Source organism: Chlorocebus sabaeus, chromosome 8, assembly GCF_047675955.1.
Source record: "Chlorocebus sabaeus isolate Y175 chromosome 8, mChlSab1.0.hap1, whole genome shotgun sequence".
Lineage (NCBI taxonomy): Eukaryota > Metazoa > Chordata > Mammalia > Primates > Cercopithecidae > Chlorocebus > Chlorocebus sabaeus.
The window spans coordinates 93,317,243-93,339,369 of NC_132911.1; positions in this window are offsets into that span (position 1 = coordinate 93,317,243).

The window sequence follows — 22,127 nt, forward strand, 5'->3', positions numbered from 1 at the left end:
TGCATCATCAACAAACTGTTTGAGACATAAACCATGGAATGGATAACTACTATCCATTGAGTCGTTCTTATATTCCTTTCTCCTATCATTTGTTGAAAGTTAAATTATAGCTGTAAAATATAATTTAGAATAAATAAGGATCTTTCCACCTCAAATTTTCAAAGTAAGAGAAAAGAAATAGAAGGAAAAAGGACCACAGACTACCTGAGAACCACAGACTAAGAATCCATGCTGTACTTGAACATGTGTAGCACAGTAGAACAGGGAAGAAAATCTCAAAAACATGCTAAAGAAGAATTTTGGGCTGGGCGTAGTGGCTCATGCCTATAATCCCAGCGCTTCGGGAGGCCGAGGGGTGGATCACAAGGTCAGGAGTTTGAGATCAGCCTTACCAACATGGTGAAACCCCGTCTCTACTAAAAATACAAAAAATTAGACGGGCATGGTGGCAGGCGCCTGTAATCCCAGCTACTCGGGAGGTTGAGGCAGGAGAATTGCTTGAATCCGGGAGGTGGAGGTTGTAGTGAGCTGAGACCGTACCACCGCACTCCAGCCTGGGCAACAAAGTGAGACTCCATATCAAAAAAAAAAAAAAATGATCAAAAAGAAGAAGAATTTCATTTGCAATGTTTGCCTTGCGTCAAAAATATAAACCTGTTTTAGGAGAGTCTTATTATCTGACATTATTTTCTTCCCCTGTACTCCCATAGCATTTTGCTTGTAACTGCTAAAATACTTATTACAGTCCACCCTATTAGAGTTGCAAGTTAATATGCCTGCTTCTCCCACTAAATAATGAGCCTAGGAGTGAAGAGATCTTGTCTTATTTGACTTCATATCTCTGTCTAAGCATTATGCTTAACACAGAGAAGTTTCTCCATAAATGTGAAAGACTTGACATGAATTCAAACAAAGACTTTAAAAATATAGTTTACAAGAAGGCAATCCCAGAAGAATTGCTCTTGTAATTAATATGGTATCACATAATGGAAGATCAGTTTTCAAACTTCTGTCACTCAAACCACGCAAGAGTACAGATTTTAAAATATTCAGTGATTATATGTTTTAACTGTATGAAATTTATTTTCAGCAAATTCATTAATTATTCACTAACTTATATGCATTTATAAACTTAAATTTCCCTTATGTAGCAGTGACTATTCATCTATTCTTGTATTAGTTTTTGATTACCAATTATAGTACCTACTAAGTTACCAGCTATTATTTGCTGAACACTATAATAAGTGATTGAAATGACTTCTGACACAAATTACCCAGAGTTAGGCCAAACTTCACAGGTTAAGGGAACAGTCCTACATGACAGACTACACCCACTTCAGACACCAGCACAAGTTCAAAGGTCCATATGCCACCCTCAATTCTGACCAGATGGCTATAAATTCAGGGCTTCTCACTACCCTTTCAGTTTCAACAATTTGCTGGCACAATTTATAGAATTTAGAAAAGTATTATTCTTACAATTACAGTTTTATTGTAGCAAAACTGAACCAGCCAAATCACAACAAGCCAACATGAAAGATGCACAGGGCAAAATCTGGGGTGTCCTAAATGCAAAGTGTCCATTGTCTTTCCTTTTGGCGTCAGGACACATCCCAAAACATCAATGTGTGGCAATTCACCAAAGGTACTGTACAATACAATACAGAGCACAGAAAGCTCACCTGATGATATGGTTTGGCTGTGACCCCACCCAAATCTCATCTTGAATTGTAGCTTCCATAATTCTCACTTGTTGTAGGAGGGACCCCATGGGAGGTAGTTGAATCATGGGAGCAGGTCTTTCCCATGCTATTCTCGTGGTAGTGAGTAAGTCTCATGAGATCTGATGGTTTTATAAATGGGAGTTCCCCTACACAAGCTCTCTCTTGCCTGCCACCAGGTAAGATATCCCTTTGCTCTTTCTTCATCTTCTGCCATGATTATGAGACTTCCCCAGTCATGAGTCCATTAAACTTTCTTCCTTTATAAATTACCCAGTCGCAGGTATGTCTTTATTAGCAGCGTGAGGACAGACTAATATACCTGAGCTTCAGATTCCAGAGATTGTATTGGGACTTTATTATGTAGGTAGGATTGGCTGAATCATTGACCATGAGGTTGAATTCAGTCTCCAGTCTGAATTCTCCCTGGAGATTAGGCTAACATTATATGACTCAAAATCCCAATTGTTTTCACTTTTCAACTTTTATTTTAGAATAAGGGGGTACATATGTACATGTGCACGTTTATAACAAAACTATTTTGCATGATGCTGAAGTTGGTAGTACAAATGAAACTGTCACCCATGTAGTCAGCATAGTACCCAATAGGTAGTTTTTTTCAAGCCTTATCCCCTTCCCTTCCAATCCCCTCCTTGTATTCTCTAGTGACTATTATTCCCATTTTTATGTCCATGAGTACCCAATGTTTAACTTTCACTTATAAGTGAGAACATGGGGTATTCCGTTTTCTGTTTCCGTGTTAGTTTACTTAGGATAATGGTTTCCTGCTGCATTTATGTTGCCACAAAGGATATGATTTTGTTCTCTTTTATGGCTACATAGTGTTCCACAGTGTATATGTACCACATTTTCTTTATCCAATCCACTACTGACGGGAAACTGGGTTAATTTCATGTCAACCCATGTAACATTCTATTGTGAATAATGCTGTGATGAAAATATGGGTGTATGTGTCTTTTTGGTAGAATAATTTATTTTCCATTGGATATACCCAGTAGGGGGATTGCTAGGTTGAAGAATAGTTCAACTCTCAGTTCCTTGAGGAATCTCCAAACTGCTTTTCACAGTGACTGAACTAATTTACATTCCCACCAACAGTGTATAAATGTCCCCTTTTCTCTGCAGCCTTGCCGACACAAAAACCTTTCTGTCTGGTGTGACATGGTTTCTCATTGAGGCTTCGATTTGCATTTCTCTGATGATTAGTGATGATGAACATTTTCTCATATGTTTGTTGGCTGAAAGCCCCAGTGCTTTAATCACATGGTTGGTATTTCTGTATGATTGGCCCCTATCCTGAGTCATCTCATTAGCTTTAAATATCTAGGGGCCTACCATAAGCCACCTTATTAGTACAAACTATCAGAACCTACCAAGAATAACAAAGATACTCCTCTCACTTGAACAATCCCAAGGATTGAGAGGCTACCTCTCAGAAACAGTGGACAAAGATCAGCCAAACTCTCTATTAAACTATTGTGCTTTTCATGTGTTATCTAATATAATTCCTATAATTCATATGTTCACCTGTGGAGTTGGGTGGTGTTACGCCAAATCTTAGGAATACAAGTTCAGAGAACTTAAATAAATTGCCCAAGGTCATGCAGCTAATGAGTGGCAATGCCAGATTTGAAACCATGTCTTTCTTTTTATATTCCCTTTCTAAAATTTTCTAATATCCAACCTAATTATGCCTCAAGTTCGACTTTATTAGAAAAATTAATAATAATTTTTCATCTCCCATAGTACAGTTACCTGGTCATGGTTTCAGCAGAAGAATGAATGTTTATATGAAAAATATTTAGCATGCTCAGTAATTATCTTCAAAGTCAGGAGAGGCAATGAAATGTTAACGACAAAAATTGACTTGCATTCTAATTCCTGCCAATTTCTAACTAGCCACTAAATCTGTCACTTTTGTTAAAATATTTATGATATCTGATAGAGTTTCTATCTATGAATGTTCACCAATATTACAGGATTATCATAAAATTCAAAGAACAGTTGTGAAACTAGTGGCCATATTTCCCAAATGCCCTTATTTTCCTCTATCAATCCATAACACTTTGTAACATTTCAAATGATTTAAATATACAATTTGAATAGTTAAACAGATTGTAAAATCTCAATCACAAAGAATTAGTTTTTCTTTTTTTTTTTTTTTTTTTTTGAGACGGAGTCTTGCTCTGTCGCCCGAGCTGGAGTGCAGTGGCTGGATCTCAGCTCACTGCAAGCTCCGCCTCCCGGGTTTACGCCATTCTCCTGCCTCAGCCTCCCGAGTAGCTAGGACTACAGGCACCAGCCACCTCGCCCGGCTAGCTTTTTGTATTTTTTAGTAGAGACGGGGTTTCACCATGTTAGCCAGGATGATCTCGAACTCCTGACCTCGTGATCCGCCCGTCTCGGCCTCCCAAAGTGCTGGGATTACAGGCTTGAGCCACCGCGCCCGGCCTGAATTAGTTTTTCAATGATATAACCCAAATTTCCAGATTAGGTTCTGATAAGCAGTAGACACTCAAGTTTTGAAGCATATGTGGTACGTGGCATGAACCGTGAATAGAACAAACTTTAACTTTCTCAAACCAATTATCCCACTGAGGAAGCCAGGAAAAATTGTAGAAAATATTTTTAAGATATGTGTATGGTAATAGAGACGATAAGAAAATATTGCAAAGTTACTGGACCAAGAACCGAAGAAGAAGGAAGTCTGGAAACAAAAAAAAAAACAACAACTGAATTTCAGCTTCTTTATGTCAAGGTCATTTGCTGATTATAGAAGATTGCTCTTAACAGGTTTGTTGTGCTAGTGAAACAAAAATTGGGGTCCAGGGATCCCCCATTAAAGGGCAGGTCTGGAAAGCTGGTGGATCTATCTAGCTTCAGACTGAATCCCCCATGTGCTTCACCCTTGAAGTACAGATAAACTAAAAGTACACAGGTCCTTGTTGAAATTGGCAGTTTTGCTTGAATCATGTCAATTCTGAATTGACTGAATTGCTTAGGTTGATCCATGATTGCTAGCATCTCCAAGGCACCTCAGGTACTAACACAAGTTCTCTGTGAATAAAGATAATATCTATAAACAACTTTGAGTTCAATAGCATATAATAAAAAGTAACCAGGCACCAAAGGGAACAAAACTACCTGAATGAAAACTAGTAGAAACAGGTAGTGAAAATAGGTCAAATTATACTGCAGCTGTTGGAGTTATTGGGCATGAAGAAAAGAGAGAGGAAGATAAAGAATAGGAGTTAAGAGAGAGAGAGAAAAAAAACAGTGATATGATCTAAAATACATGTAATTAGAGTCCCTGAGATAAAGAAGAAAAAAAAGCAGAAGAACTATTTAATGTAAATTATTCCAAAACCGAAGACCTTAATCCAGAGATCAAAAAAGCCATATAAATCCCAAGGACACAAATGAAAAAAAAAAAAAAAAAGTCTGTACCTAATAACATAATAGCATAAGTGCTGAAAACATAAGTAAAAACCTTAAGTAGCCAAAGCTAGGAGACAAGGTGGAAAGAATGTTGCCCTCAAAGGAGTAAGAGTGGACCTTTCAATAAAAACAAGGGGGCCCAGAAGACAATTGAACGCTACTTTCAAGTGGAAATGACCAAAAAATAAAATACCTTCCAACACAGAAATCTATATCCAATGAAAATATTGTTCAAAATGGAAGTATGTTAATGTTGTGTGAAGAAAAATAAGAACTCGGAAAATGTTTCTCTGATAAACTCATATTTAATGAAAATAGTAAAATGTTACAAACTTCCTTTTTGAGGTCAGAAATAATACAAGGACATCTGATATGACAACTTCTGGTCAAACTGAAGAAAATATACTTATATTATTTGTCAGTAATCCCAAAGATTATATTAAAAAACTATTACAATTAATAAATAAGAGTACTAAGATTTGTGAATACAAGGTCAATGTAGCATTGACTACATTTCTATTTATTAGTAACAAACAGTTAAAAAATGAACTGAAAAAAAAAAACACTTCCAATAACATCAAAAATATCAAATACCTAGGAATGAATAGCTCTAACAAAGCAGGCAAAAGACTTCTATCTAGAAAACTCTAAAATAATAATGGCATATTTAGATATTCTTTAATTTTAAAGAGGGCTTCAATAAATCAAAGAATATACCATGTTTGTGAACTTAAAAAATTATTATACAGATATCAGATATCCCTAAATGTGCCTATAATTTTAGAGCAGTCTCTCAATTAAAATCTGTATGTGTGAAGGTACTGCTGTATGGGTGTATAGACTGAGAACAATCACAATAATCTTAAAAAAAGAAGAGCAAGAAGAGAGAATCTGCCTTGCCACATATCAAAAATGATAAAACTACAATAAGATAATATGGTATGGACATAAGAATAGACAGACCAATGGGATAAAATGAACAGAAACTAACACACATATATAAGGATATTTGATTTACAATACAGGAAAAGGCAAAGCAGTGAAGGAAGTCTTTTCAATATATAATGTTGCAACAATTGCTACCCATACAAGGAAAAAAGGTAAAACTCAACACCTACCTTACACTGTTCACAAAAATAAACATTTTACAAAATCAATTCCAGGTGGATTATAGTTCTATATGTGAAAGATAGAACAATAAAAATTTATAGAAGATAACATAGGAGCATATCTTCATAATTTGGGAATAAGAAAGTTCTTCTTAAACAGAACATCAAAGTACTAACCATAAAGGGAAAGACTCATAATTTGGGCAATATCAAAAGACACCATTAAGAGAGTAAAATGACAAGCTACAGAGTAAAAGAAAATAGTTTCAATATCTAGTAACCTATAATTTTCTACAAAATGTGAAGAATCCTACACATCAGTAAGAAAAAAGACCAGGCATGGTGGCTCTGGCCTACAAACTCAGCACTTTGGGAGGCTAAAGCAGGAGGATACTTGAGGTCAGGAGTTCAAGATCAGTCTGCACAACATAGTGAGACCACTGTCTCTACAAAAAATTAAAAAGTCTGACGTGGTGGCACACACCTGTAGTCCTAGCCACTTGGGAGGCTGAGGCAGGAGAATCACTTGAGCCCAGGCATCTGAGGTTAGAGTGAGCGATAATTGCACCACTGCACTCTAGCCTGGGTAACAATGTGAGACCCTGTCTCAAAAAATAATAAAATAAAATAACATAACATAAATAAAATAAAATAATAAGACTCAATCAGACACTTTACAAAAGAGGATGTCCAAATAGTCAATAAGGAAATGAAAATGATTTTAAGATCATTAGTCCCAAAGAAATACAAATTAAAACCTGAGAGAGATAAAATAAACACCCCCCCCCCCCCGCCCCCGGAATGGCTGAAATTGAAAGAACTGAAACATCAAGTGTTGGTAAGGACATGGAACAATAAAATCACTTACATTGCTGGTGGACATACAAATTTGCACAGCCACTTTGTAAAACAATTCAGAAGGTTCTACTAAATTTCAGGACAGACATATCCTACAAATTAACAATTTCACTCCTAGGGGTATGTCCAACAATAATGAGAGCACCTACGCAACCAAGAGTTATGTATAAGAATATGTATAGCTGTGTTCTTTGTAATAGCCAAAAAACTGAAAGAAATCCAAAAGTGAATCAATATTAGAAAGGGTAGTGTTACTTGCATACAAATAAATGTTTACAGCAGGCAGTTCCAAGATGGCCGAATAGGAACAGCTCCAGCCTCCAGCTCCCAGCGTGAGCGACACAGAAGACAGATGATTTCTGCATTTCCAACTGAGGTACCAGGTTCATCTCACTGGTGTGTGTCAGACAGTGGATGCAGGACAGTGGGTGCAGCCCACTGGGTTAGAGTCAAAGCAGGGCGAAGCATAACCTCACCCAGGAAGCACAAGGGGGAAGGGAATTCCCTTTCCTAGCCAAGGGAAACAGTCACACACAACACCTGGAAAATCAGGTCACTCCCACCCTAATACTGTGCTTTACCAAGGGTCTTAGCAAACAGCACACCAGGAGATTATATCCCACACCTGGCTTGGAGGATCCCACACCCACAGAGCCTCCCTCATTCTAGCTCAGCAGTCTGAGATCTAACTGCAAGGTGGCAGCAAGGCTTGAGGAGGGGCACCCACCATTCCTGAGGCTTGCGTAAGTAAACAAAGTGGCCAGGAAGCTCGAACTGGGTGGAGCCCACCATAGCTCAAGGAGGCCTGCCTGCCTCTGTAGACTCCACCTCTGGGGACAGGGCATAGCCAAACAAAAGGCAGCAGAAACCTCTGCAGATTTAAATATCCCTGTCTGTCAGTTTTGAAGAGAGTAGTGGTTCTCCCAGCACAGAGTTTGAGATCTGAGAACGGACAGACTGCCTGCTCAAGTGGGTCCCTGACCCCTGAGTAGCCTAACTGGGAGACATCCCCCACTAGGTGCACACTGACACCTCACACCTCACATGGCCAGGTATCCCTCTGAGACGAAGCTTCCAGAGGAAAGATCAGGCAGCAACATCTGCTGTTCAGCAATATTCACTCTTCTGCAGCCTACGCTGCTGATACCCAGGCAAACAGGATCTGGAGTGGACCTCCAGCAAACTCCAACAGACCTGCATCTGAGGGTCCTGACTGTTAGAAAGAAAATTAACAAACAGAAAGGACATCCACACCAAAACCACATCTATACGTCACCATCATCAAAGACCAAAGGTAGATAAAACCACAAAAACGGGGAGAAAAGAGAGCAGAAAAGCTGAAATTCTAAAAATCAGAGCACCTCACCCTCCAAAGAAATGCAGCTCCTCGCCAACAATGGAACAAAGCTGGACGGAGAATGACCTTGACAAGATGAGAGTGGAGGGCTTCAGATGATCAAACTTCTCCGAGCTAAAGGAGGAAGTTTGAACCCATTGCAAAGAAGCTAAAAACCTTGAAAAAAGATTTCACGAATGGCGAGCTAGAATAATCAATGTAGAGAAGTCCTTAAATGACCTGATAGAGCTGAAAGCCATGGCATGAGAACTATGTGACAAATGCACAAGCTTCAGTAATTGATTCAATCAACTGGAAGAAAGAGTATCAGTGATTGAAGATCATATGAATGAAATGAAGTGAGAATAGAAGTTTAGAGAAAAAAGAGTAAAAAGAAATGAACAAAGCCACCAAAAAATATGGGGCTATGTAAAAAGACCAAATCTACATCTGATTGTTGTACTTGAAAGTGATGGGGAGAATGGAACCAAGTTGGAAAACACTCTGCAGGATATTATCCAGGAGAACTTCCTCAACCTAGCAAGGGAGACCAACATTCAAATTCAAGAAATACAGAGAATGCCACAAAGATATTCCTCAAGAAGAGCAACTCCAAGACACATAATTGTCAGATTCACCAAAGTTGAAATAAAGTAAAAAATGTTATGGGCAGCCAGAGAGAAACGTCAGGTTACCCACAAAGGATAGCCCATCAGACTAACAGCAGATCTCTCGGCAGAAACTCTACAAGTCAGAAGAGAGTGTGGGGCAATGTTCAACATTCTTTAAAAAAAGAATTTTCAATCCAGAATTTCATATCCAGCCAAAATAAGTTTCATAAGTGAAGGAGAAATAAAATCCTTTACAGACAAGTAAATTCTTAGAGATTTTGTCACCACCAGGCCTGCCCTACAAGAGATCCTGAAGGAAGCACTAAACATGGAAAGGAACAACTGGTAACAGCCACTGCAAAAAAATGCCAAAATGTAAAGACCATCGATGCTAGGAAGAAACTGCATCAACTAATGAGCAAAATAACCAGATAACATCATAATGACAGGATCAAGTTCACATATAACAATATTAACCTTAAGTGTAAATGGGCTAAAAGCTCCAATTAAAAGACACAGGCTGGCAAACTGGATAAAGAGTCAAGACCCATCAGTTTGCTGTGTTCAGGAAACCCATCTCACGTGCAGAGACACACATAGGCTCAAAATAAAAGGATGGAGGAAGATCTACCAAGCAAATAGAAAACAAAAAAAAGCAGGGTTGCAATCCTAGTCTCTGATAAAACAGATTTTAAACCAACAAAGATCAAAAGAGACAAAGAAGGTCACTACATAATGGTAAAGGAATCAATTCAACAAGAAGAGCTAACTATCCTAAATATATATGCACCCAATACAGGAGCACCCAGATTCATAAAACAAGTCTTTAGAGACCTACAAAGAGACTTAGACTCCCACACAATAATAATGGGAGACTTCAACACCCCACTGTCAACATTAGACAGATCAATGAGACAGAAAGTTAACAAGGATATCCAGGAATTGAACTCAGCTCTGCACCAAGTGGACCTAATAGACATCTACAGAACTCTACACCCCAAATCAACAGAATATACATTCTTCTCAGCACCACACCACACTTATTCTAAAATTGACTACATAGTTGGAAGTAAAGCACTCCTCAGCAAATCTACAAGAACAGAAATTATAACAAACTGTCTCTCAGACCACAGTGCAATCAAATTAAAACTCAGGATTAAGAAACTCACTCAAAACCGCTCAACTACATGGAAACTGAACAACCTGCTCCTGCATGACTACTGGGTACATAACTCACTCAAAACCGCTCAACTACATGGAAACTGAACAACCTGCTCCTGCATGACTACTGGGTACATAATAAAATGAAGGCAGAAATGAACATGTTCTTTGAAACCAATGAGAACAAAGATGCAACATACCAGAATCTCTGGGACACATTTAAAGCAGTGTGTAGAGGGAAATTCATAACACTAAATGCCCACAAGAGAAAGCAGGAAAGATCTAAAATTGACACTCTAACATCACAATTAAAAGAACTAGAGAAGAAAGAGCAAACACATTCGAAAGCTAGCAGAAGGCAAGAAATAACTAAGATCAGAGCAGAACTGAAGGAGATAGAGACACAAAAAAACCCTAAAAAAAAAAAAATCAATGAATCCAGGATCTGGTTTTTTGAAAAGATCAACAAAATTGATAGACCATTAGCAAGACTAATAAAGAAGAAAAGAGAGAAGAATCAAATAGATGCAATAAAAAATGATAAAGGAAACATCACCACTGACCCCACAGAAATACAAACTATCAGAGAATACTATATACACCTCTACGCAAATAAAGTAGAAAACCTAGAAGAAATGGATAATTTCCTGGATGCATACACTCTCCCAAGACTAAACCAGGAGGAAATTGAATCCCTGAATAGACCAATAACAGGCTCTGAAATTGAGGCAATAATTAATAGCCTACCAACCAAAAAAAAGTCCAGGACTAGATGGATTCACAGCTGAATTCTACCGGAGATACAAGGAGGAGCTGGTACCATTCCTTCTGAAACTATTCCAATCAATAGAAAAAGAGGGAATCCTCCCTAACTCATTTTATGAAGCCAACATCATCCTGATACCAAAGCCTGGCAGAGACACAAGAAAAAAAGAGAATTTTAGACCAATATCCTTGATGAACATCGATGCAAAAATCCTCAATAAAATACTGGCAAACTGAATCCAGCAGCACATCAAAAATCTTATCCACCATGATCAAGTGGGCTTCATCCCTGGGATGCAAGGCTGGTTCAACATATGCAAATCAATAAATGTAATCCAGCATATAAACAGAACCAAAGGCAACAACCACATGATTATCTCAACAGATGCAGAAAAGGCCTTTGACAAAACTCAACAGCCCTTCATGCTAAAAATTCTCAATAAATTCTGTATTGATGGAACATATCTCAAACTAATAACAGCTATTTATGACAAACCCACAGCTAATATCATACTGAATGGGGAAAAACTGGAAGCATTCCCTCTGAAAACTGGCACAAGATAGCGATGCCCTCTCTCACCACTCCTATTCAACACAGTGTTGGAAGTTCTGGCCAGGGAAATCAGGCAGGAGAAAGAAATAAAGGATATTTCAATTAGGAAAAGAGGAAGTCAAATTGTCCCTGTTGCAGATGGCATGATTGTATATTTAGAAAACCCTATCGTCTCAGTCCAAAATCTCCTTAAGCTGATAAGCAAATTCAGAAAAGTCTCAGGATACAAAATCAATGTGCAAAAACCACAAGCATTCTTATACACCAATAACAGACAGAGAGCCAAATCAGGAATGAACTTCCAGTCACAATTGCTTCAAAGAGAATAAAATACCTGGGAATCCAACTTAGAAGGGATGTGAAGGACCTCTTCAAGGAGAACTACAAACCACTGCTCAGTGAAATAAAAGAGGACACAAACAAATGGAAGAACATTCCATGCTCATGGATAGAAAGAATCAACATTGTGAAAATGGCCATACTGACCAAGGTAATTTATAGATTCAATGCCATCTCTATCAAGCTACCAGTGACTTTCTTCACAGAATTGGAAAAAAATACTTTAAAGTTCATAAGTATTAATAAGTATTTGTTGACAGATGATTCAGTCAAGGCAATAAGAATTTTACTATGCATTTCATTTTATTGCCACAATATATATTTAATATATATTTTTACAATTCTACATATATATAATTTAGGAATAAAAGATGTACTTGGGAAATTTGTCAGGAAAAATGAAATTTATTAACACAATTCAGACTGTAATCTATCAGTTATTACTACATGCTAACTACAAGCTGAAATAATTATGATTCACATTTCAAATAAATGTTATGAGAAACTTTTTAAATGTCTTTTTTAAGACCAGAAGGACAAGCAGTTAGAAATAGAGCCAAATAGTTAATGCATCCTTTGTACCTCACAAGGTAATGCCATCTCTCAGAACGAGGTCCCAAAACATTACAGAGGAACACAGAATTTTAAATGGTCAACAAAAGGAAAAAAGCATATTTCATATTTGAATATCATACTCACAAGGTACAAAAAATCAATACAGGCGGAAATTTTTTAAGAAAAGCATTTTTAAGCTGTTTGACTATTTTGTAATACCTGTAAATTCTGCATGCTGAAATTGTGGTACTTAGAATAATTCAATAAACTAACTTTAATTTCCTAAAGTCAAGATTGTAAGAAATTACCTGAGTAATGAAGAGTTCATTTGCAAGAATCAGAAAGTTTTTGGGAAGGGAGGAAATGTCATTTCACATCTGGTTAAATTACAAAGATTGTATTCCATTCTTAAGAGAACACAGAAATGATTGTTTTTAAATAAGTAAGATGCCCAGCATGTTACAGCATTGCACTGAGCAATAATAGTGAGAAAAGTTTTTAAGTTAATTGCATGTTAATGGCTACGTTAAATTCAAAATGGCAATCAGCAGAAGCTAGGAAACATTTGTCTTGTTTAAATCACATAGTAGTAACCTTTAAATATCATGAAGTAGTCACTACATAAAAAAATGCAATCAAATTATAAAAGAGACATATAATATTTTTGAATGTTTACATAAAATACAAAAAGATGGTTAAAGGGAGAGAAAAACATAACAAGGAAGATGTATAACTAAGATAATAAATCACAAAGATAGTTGGAAAGAAATAATTAACATTTTATAAAATGACTCTATGAAGAATTATTATCTTTTAAATATTGCTGATGGCTATTTTTAAAGAATCTCTTTCTAGACAAAGAGATATATGTTTTTCTTTTTTCTTATCCTTTATTTGTTTAATTTTTGTTCAGGTTTTTAAATTCCTTCTCTCTCTCTCTCATTCTTTTTCTACCAGCCAACAGTTCTCATTGTTAGATATTTTTTTTTTAGTTTACTTATTTTCACAGGTAAAAGAAGGAACTCTACCAGTGTAATATAAATGTTCTCTCACAGTCAGAAGAAACTAATACCTTAAAAGAAGTATGCTTTATTTTAAACTAACAACTGTGGTATCAGTTAATTTAATGTGATAATTACCAATGTGTCTCACTTGTTTTCATTCACATTAGAGGCTTGTTGGAAAAGCGATGAGCTGATCGCTAATTGGCAATGGTTAGAGTCAACGATTATTTTTTAATATTTATTGACTGTATATAATGGTCTAATTCAACAGTAGGAAATTGGTAGTTAAGCTTTGAGTGTCAAAATTTATAAATGGATTTGCAACTGCTCAAGGTGTCAGTGCCCCTAGTCTCCATGTTATTCAAAAGTCAACTATAATTTGCTGACCAATTTTTATAAAGTGAACTTTGTGTTTTTATATCTTAAGTAAACAGAGTTAAGTAAATCTTGCTTCTTAGTGTATTATACATTACTATTGATCCATGTAAGGCCTTTCCTTATTTTGTTTATTTCCTTCTTAGCCATACCCACCATTTTAATAGGTGACCATTCTGTTGTGTTTAGTGAATCTTTTTTTATGTGTTCTTGTAAAATGTGCTCTGATTAGTGGACAGATATTATTAACTAAATAAGTAATACTGTGTGATGTATTTCATTATGTTCCTTTCTTTTTCACAGGCATCTTTTTAACATCCGTTCATTGTTGTATGTATTTCTAATTCATTGTTTCTAATTGCTACATGATAAGTTACCATGATGTACAATCATCACACTTTATCCATTGTTTTAGTTAGTCCAGGTCACTATAACAAAGTACCATAGACTAGATGACTTAAACAAAAAACACTGATTTCTCCCAAGTCTGGAAGCTGGAAGTGAAAGATTAGGGGGATGGCATGGTTAGGTTCTGGTGAAGCTCTCTTTCATGTTGCAGACCTCCAATTTCTCCTTGTGTTTTTATATGGTGGAAGGTGAGCCAGAAAGCTCTCTGAAGTCCGTTTTGTGAATTCACTAGTATCCTCCTGACCTAATTATCTCACAAAAGCCCCACCTTCTAATACCACCATTTTGGTGGTTAAGATTTTAAGACATAAATTTTGGAAGGACACAAACATTCAGTCCATCGCACCTATCTATTCTCTCCATGATAGACACCTAGGATGCTTCCAACTCTGACCAACAACAGTATTGTAATAACATTTCCATTCACAGATATCCCCTTATGATCTTATGTAAGAATTTCTTTGGCTTATACATTCAGTGGCAGAATTGATAGGTCAAAGTGTATGCATATACTTAATTTCAGTGAAGATTGCCACATTGCTCTCTGAATGGCTGGCTCAGTCTACACTCCCTCCACAAGACATATGGGTTCTTGTATCCTCAAATATCAATCAAGAGTTGACACATCTCTCTTTTTAAATTATGGCGAGGCTAATCAGTGAAAAGTGATATTTTAACTTGGATTTCTGATTGATAATTATTTTGAGCATCTCCAGGTATTTGATTTAGTTTCATTTTATATAAATTGCCTATTTTAAAATGTTTATCCATTTTTTTGCTGATTTAGTTTTTTCTTATTGATTTGTTGTGTTTGTCAGTTTTGAACTTCAGATATATTCTCCCATTGCATATCTGTTGGATAGATCTGTCCATGGTATCTGTATTAGGTTCCTACAGCTGTTATAACAAAGTACCACAAACTGGGTGGACTATGAACAACAAAAATGTATTCTTTGTAGCTTTGAAGGTTACAAAATCAAGTTTTGGCAGATAATATTTATTGGTATTATTATTATTTGCATCAGTAACATTATTATTATTAGATTATAGCAAACCCAGGATGCACTCTCAAATCAAAAGGCTAGACTTCTCAACTTTTCAGGACAAAAACCTACAGGGAGCATACCTTAAGAGTTTCACCAAAGGTCAAGAAACAGCTCTGTTTTTCTGGTTCAGCAACATTTTGGGATTTTTGTTTGTTTATTTGTTTTCAGTGCAACTGAAGACTAATTCACAATAATCAAAAGTCATAAAAGACTGATAAACTTGAGTAGAAAGTTATTTCTCAATACTTGTGATAGCAACCAAGTGGACCAAATTATCCTTTCCATCTGATCAGAACCTTTCATCTCCTATCAGAAAATGTATGTGGAATGACAATTACTTTAAGTGGGTTATTTGGTAGACCCTGATTCAGAGAAAACAGATTTATCTGGGAATTTTCTACTGTATGGAGCTATTAGACAAAACAGACAATTCCTATTTTGTGCAATAAGGCTGGCTAAACAGCAAGGACACAGCTGTGAAGATGGGAGGTTGAAGGGGCTGACTTGGGACATACTTCATTGTTAATGAGTCAGTCATCCAAGAACTAGACATTTTTTTTTTTTTGGTCTAGAAGATCAAGTAAATCACGATTTCCATGTTTGGAAACAACTGTTATAAGGCAATTAGTTTGGAAACTATAAGAACAAAAGAAATCAGAGAAGAACAATTACAGAAATTCTAGTCATCCATAGCTATTGTGCCTTGAGAAATAATGAAAGACACCGGCCAGAGAAGGGGGTACTGGACAGGGACAAAACAAAAAAACCCTGCTTTTTCCATCTCAATTCACTCCAGTTTTATTTAAATAATAGCTCTCTTTACTCTTATTATTAAGAGTCTGTTGCATGAGGCCTCTGAAACTTTAACTTACTAATATTCCTCAACATAAAGTGTTACATCTAAAATTGGAAATCCCCCAAAATAAGCACACATTTGTTTCTTACCAACTTTGATAAGTGAGGTATATTCTAGTAGAATTCTAAAACAGGTTGATTATTTTCATGACTTAAAAATAATGACAACTGTTTACTTTGCATATAGGCATTTCCCCATGCAGGCAGTGTATTTTATCACAGAGAGTAAGCATATGAGAGGTAAAATATTGGGAAAAAAGTTGCTCCGAAATGTTTGGGGGAAAAAAGTAAGTTAGCAACAGAGAAAACATTTTTTTCTTTATGAGGAAATATCAAGGAGTGAAACAAGCAAGCAAACAAAAGAAGAAAAAGGGAAAATAAAACACAACTGCACACCCAGAGGAGCAAGAGACAGAAAATCTATGTAGCCATAAATAAACACCTTGTCAGAGAATCTATACCAATCCAAAGAGGCCAATTTGGGAAGTGGCAGCAAAGTAGGGAAGGCTCAATCAAACCAGTTATTGAAAAGAAAAAAGCAACCTATAAAAGAGATAGGAGGTATGCACTGACTCTTCTGTGAGAATGATTACACATTGAATCTACTGGTTTTCATGTTTCCAGGGAGTTTTGATTTTTAGGGCTTGAGATGTAGTGAAACAAGGAAGTACCTTTCCCTCTCCCCTTAGAGCTCTAATTCCCCTTCAGAGCGACCGGAAATCATCTCAGACTACTTCTTCCAGTTCACCCAGCTGTCTTCATTTTCGGGCTAATCCTATATTTTTTCTTTCCTGACCTATTCTGCTCCATTCTCTCCTATTGGGAGCTGTGCTGGTCAGACTGGAAAGAAAAGGCAGAAGGAAAGAAGTCCTGGGATGAGAAGCAGAGAGGACTCTATCACCCTCCAGGGAGGCACCCGCTATCTCCCTGTCACAAATGGTCACCGTTTGCTCGCTTGTCTCTGGGTTGGTTAATTTTATGTGTCAACATAATTTTATGTGTCACTGGGCTAAGGGATGCTCAGATAACTGGAAAAACATTATTTCTGGATGTGTCTGTGAGGATGTTTCCAGAAGACATTATCATTTGAATAGATAGACTGAGTAAAGAGACCCATCCCCACCAAAGTAAATGAGCATCTTGCAATCCATTGACAGCCAGGTGAGAGGGAGAAGTCCAAGTAAGGGCAAATTCTCTCTCTCTCTTCTTGAGCTGGGACAGTCATCTTCTCCTGCCCATAAGCATTTGGTTTCTGACTGAGAGTTATACGTTGGCTCCTTCAGTTTTCAGGCTTACAGACATGAAATGAATCACACCACTGGCTTTCCTTGTTCTCAACGAATGCTTGCAAACAGTGTATTATGGGATTTCTCAGTCTCCATATTCACATGAGCCAATTTTTTTTTTTTTTGAGATGAAATCTCACTCTGTCTCCAGACTGGTGTGCAGTGGCATGATCTCGGCTCACTGCAGCCTCTGCCTCCTGGGTTCTACAATTCTCCTGCCTCAGCCTCCCGACTAGCTAGGATTACAGGCATGCACCTCCATGCCCAGCAAATTTTTGTATTTTTAGTAGAGACAGGGTTTCACCATGTTGGCCAGGCTGGTCTCGAACTCTTGACCTCAAGTGATCTGCCTGCCTCAGCCTCCCAAAGTGCTAGGATTACAGGCATGAGCCACTGCGCCCAGCCGAGGCAACTCTTGTAATAAATCTTTTATATATCTATATATTGTCTATTGGTTCTGTGTCTCTGGAGAACCTTGACTAATACAGTCCGTATCACTTCTAAAAGCAGGGACCATTCTGTGTAGTTGTACACTTTATCCTAAGTCTTGAATAGATAAATTTCAAATATTTTTATATTAAGAATTTTAAGAAAGGTACTTTTAAAATCCTACCCAATAGCCAAGCACCTCAAAGGTTTTGTGTTATTTGACACTGTGGGAGAGCTCCCAGATCCAGTGGGAAGAGTACCAAGTAAAGGAAAACCTTTCCCTACAATCTATCCAGTACCTCAGAGTCTAAGAGCTGGGTAAGCACTACATCAAAAGTGCTATATTAAAATCCTGGGTGGCATAAAATACCTGTCACATAGGATCAAGACCCTGAAAACTTTACAAAAAGTAGAACAAGAAGATGTTAACATGAAACAATTAATGAACCAGGCAGGATAATATATTCAATACATAATGGTTCAATTTAAGGGCTAAATAATGTGAAATAAATAATTGGTGAATATATACAAATATGACAAATTAAGTACAATATACATAGAAAATAAGTTCAAACTAAGTTAAAAAGAAAGGTAGAAGCTATTAGATATTATTTAAATTCAGAAGATAATTATGGTGTTAAGAAAGGTTTAAGATAAAAATTCCGAGTATTGTTATTAATACCAGAAGGTTAAATAGAGCTAAAGACAATTTCTAATCAGGTAAATTTCATTCATATTTCTTACAAAATATTAACCTTCCTAAGGTATTTTTATAAATCTGAATATATAAGAATATTTAAATTAGTAAGAGATAAGGTATTAATTGTAGTTTAGTCTTCTCTTTAAAATCTAACAAATTTTCCCTGTTTTTAAAATACTCTAATTTTGCTCAAAAATTTATTATCTAAACTAAAATATTTATTCACTCCTGAATAAAAATGTAATTCAAATTAAAATATATTTTTATTTTTGTTATCAGAATAGAAGGCAGGTATAATGGAAAAATTTGTAATTACCCAGACACAGCCATTATTAACAATTTGGAATATATTCTCTACTTTCTATATGATACTCATTTTACTTAAAAGGAATCATACTATATATGGTATTTTTGCCTGTTTTCTTTATCAATTTATCATAAATATCCAAAAATATATAACTAAGATCCATACAATTTTAAGATTTTTATGTTAAAACTTATTGACATACAATTTTCTTTCAAACGTAATTCATTACTTATAGGATTTCTTAAGTGGTTCCACTTTTTCCTCTTCATTTTCACTCCATATTGCATAAAATATGTGAAGCTAGATATTTTTTTAACAGTTATAAAATCAAACTCAGTCAGAATTCTCACACACTGGAGTCAAGTGTGGTGCAGAGAAGCAATACCAACCTCAAGTACCAAATCAGAGAATGCCCTGAGATGACAGGTCACTAAATCTGAGTTCAGCTCTGGCTCTGCCACTGTGCACCTATGTCCTCTTAGGCAAGACACTGTCCACTTCAAGATCTATGGATGAGACATTGAATGACCTCTGAAGCACAGTCCAGCTAGAGCTCAGATACAAGATATTCTAGAAATTAGAATACAAGTTGAGTTTAAACATACAGTGTTGGTGGCTGGTCTCCTCAAATTTCATTGGCCTTGGTTTGAAGACTGCTTCCATTCTACAGGTTGCTGGAAGGGTTGAGTCCATAATGAAATCTATGCAAAAAATGGCTAAACAAAATTCTGGCCGGTGTTCTAGCATCGGCTCTTTCAGAGGAAAGAAAAAAAATGCCTCTGCTGGAGAGTCTATTTTGGCTTTTACAACAATGTCAATCAAAATCACTATATTTCCCTATTTTCATATGAATGACTTTTCCTTTCTAAATACGTGTTTGTCATATCTTAAATATACTAGAAGTTATTTTTAAATATAAACAAACACTGATGATATCTACCCATGTTTTCCATTTTTAATATATAAATACAGACTACTCAGAAATGACATATGAATAATAATCAAAAAGTAAACTCCAAAAAACAATTATAAGGTTTTGCTTTCATAGTCTGAGATCTAATTAAACAGATATTTACACTTCTAAAACATGTTATAATGTATTAGCAGATGCTAACAAATAAAAATTATCTTATTATGCATTTAATTATAAATTTATGGTCTCATATAACTGACCATCAACACTGACAAACAGAACTTAGGTGATGGTGGAAATATTTAATATCTGTGGTATCCAAATATAGCTACAATCGAGCACTTGAAATGTAGGTAATGCAAATGAAGGACTGGTTTTTAAAAGTTACTTAATTTTAATTCATTTATATTTAAGTAGCCACATGTGGCTAGTGGCTATCATATTTGACAGCAAGATATAGACCAAGCTTGTCTAACCGTGGCCCTCAGGCTGCATACGGCCCAGAACAGCTTTGAATGCAGTCCAACACAAATTTGTAAACTTTCTTAAAACATTATAAGACGAGTGTGTGTGTGTGTGTGTGTGTGTGTGTGTGTGTTAGCTCATCAGTTAGTGTTAGTGTTAGTGTATTTTATATTTGACCCAAGACAATTCTTCTTCCAATTGTGATCCAGGGAAGCCAAAAGATTGGATACCCTGAAATGGATCATATATGGAACAATTTAAATAAGTTCTATCTTTCCATAGAAAAATATTTATAAGACATCTGATGAACATTATGGTATTTTTACTTCCATAAGAATATAAAATGATTGAGTTAACTTTACGATTTATCTGAAAAAAAATTCTAGAAAAAGTTATTAAAGCATTAATTAGATTTAGCTCCAGACAAAATAGTTCTCCATAAATTACACTTTAAAAATATATGAACTTCTACTTTTGCTTTAAGGAAAATAACAAAACCATGACTTGCCAAAAAAAATCTTAGCAACTTAAAATGTACTCATTCTTTTCAGCCTCGGAGCATTTAAATTCAACTTTTCTTTTTTTTTTTGAAGTATTTGTATCTAAATATCAACATAAATTATGATAAGTGATCAGGCAAGGTACTGAGGGTTTAAACTTCTGTTATTCATAACATGTTTATAATTAAAATAAATAGAATTAAGTACACTACTTGGGTTAAAACAATAATCAAGAAAAAATTAGGATTTAAACTTTTTTAAAAGTTAAAATTCCCATGATTTTAAAGCTATTATAAACAGTGGCTTTCATAGATCCTTTAAAATTTTAGTTAATTAAAACATTTATTGACTTTCCCTTGACAAATTTTAAAATTACATAAAAATATGCCAGTGCTAATACACTTAAGGATGCATACAATGTACCTCACAATACAGAACAAGCTGGAAAACTGTCAAAATCTTCAAGAAAATAAACCACAAAAATGTACATGTTTTTAACAGTTAATTAATTGGAGGAAAACTGACAGTTTTTGCCCCAGAACCAAAAGCCAGCATTCCAAAGGAAATGAAAGGTGGTCTTAGTGGGTGAGAGATGGGAAATGAGGGTGAAAGCACACTACAGAAGCTGGGAAGAGAGTCGGGTGTTTTTTCTCTGGTACTAGGGCCAGATGAAGATCTTTCTAGGTTTTAAAAGACTTAAGTGTCCCTACTTACCCATACATGTAATTCAAAATAAAACAACATGGTAAAACACAAACTTTACAGGCCCATTGAAATTGTAATTATTGATTATAAAATTCTGGAGAAGTTAACAAAGTTTCGATTTTTCTCGAAAAATATTTTGTTTGTTTGTTTGTTTGTTTTGTGCTCTTGAAAACAGGCAGGTTGTGGCGGAGGGTTCCAACGACTAACACCTGATGACTTACCTAGTACCAGATAAAGACAGAGACCAGCTCCTTTACAAGAATGACTGATTACACCTCTGATAAAGTGATCTAAGGAAGCCTGGTACCAATCATAAAACACTGTGGTGATATTAAAGGGAAGTTCCTAGGTTCAAAATTTGGCACAGAGAACAACCCATTCTCACAAACCTTGTGAGCAAGCTTAGACAGAAGGCCTAATAAATGTGAACTGAATGCCAAGCTCCAACCCCAGATGTTTCCATCTGCTTAAGACCCGAGGAATCTTACTTTTATCTAGAGAGTAGACGAAGAGAGTCTCATCTCCCACTAAGACAAGGAGAGGAGGGGAACTCAAAAGAGAATACCCTCGATTTAGGAATATAAAGGAAGATGTTATTTCTTACATACAGAGTTTGGAGCAACCTGCTTCCTATTTTGACATGAGGCTTGCCCAGTATCCTATAAGA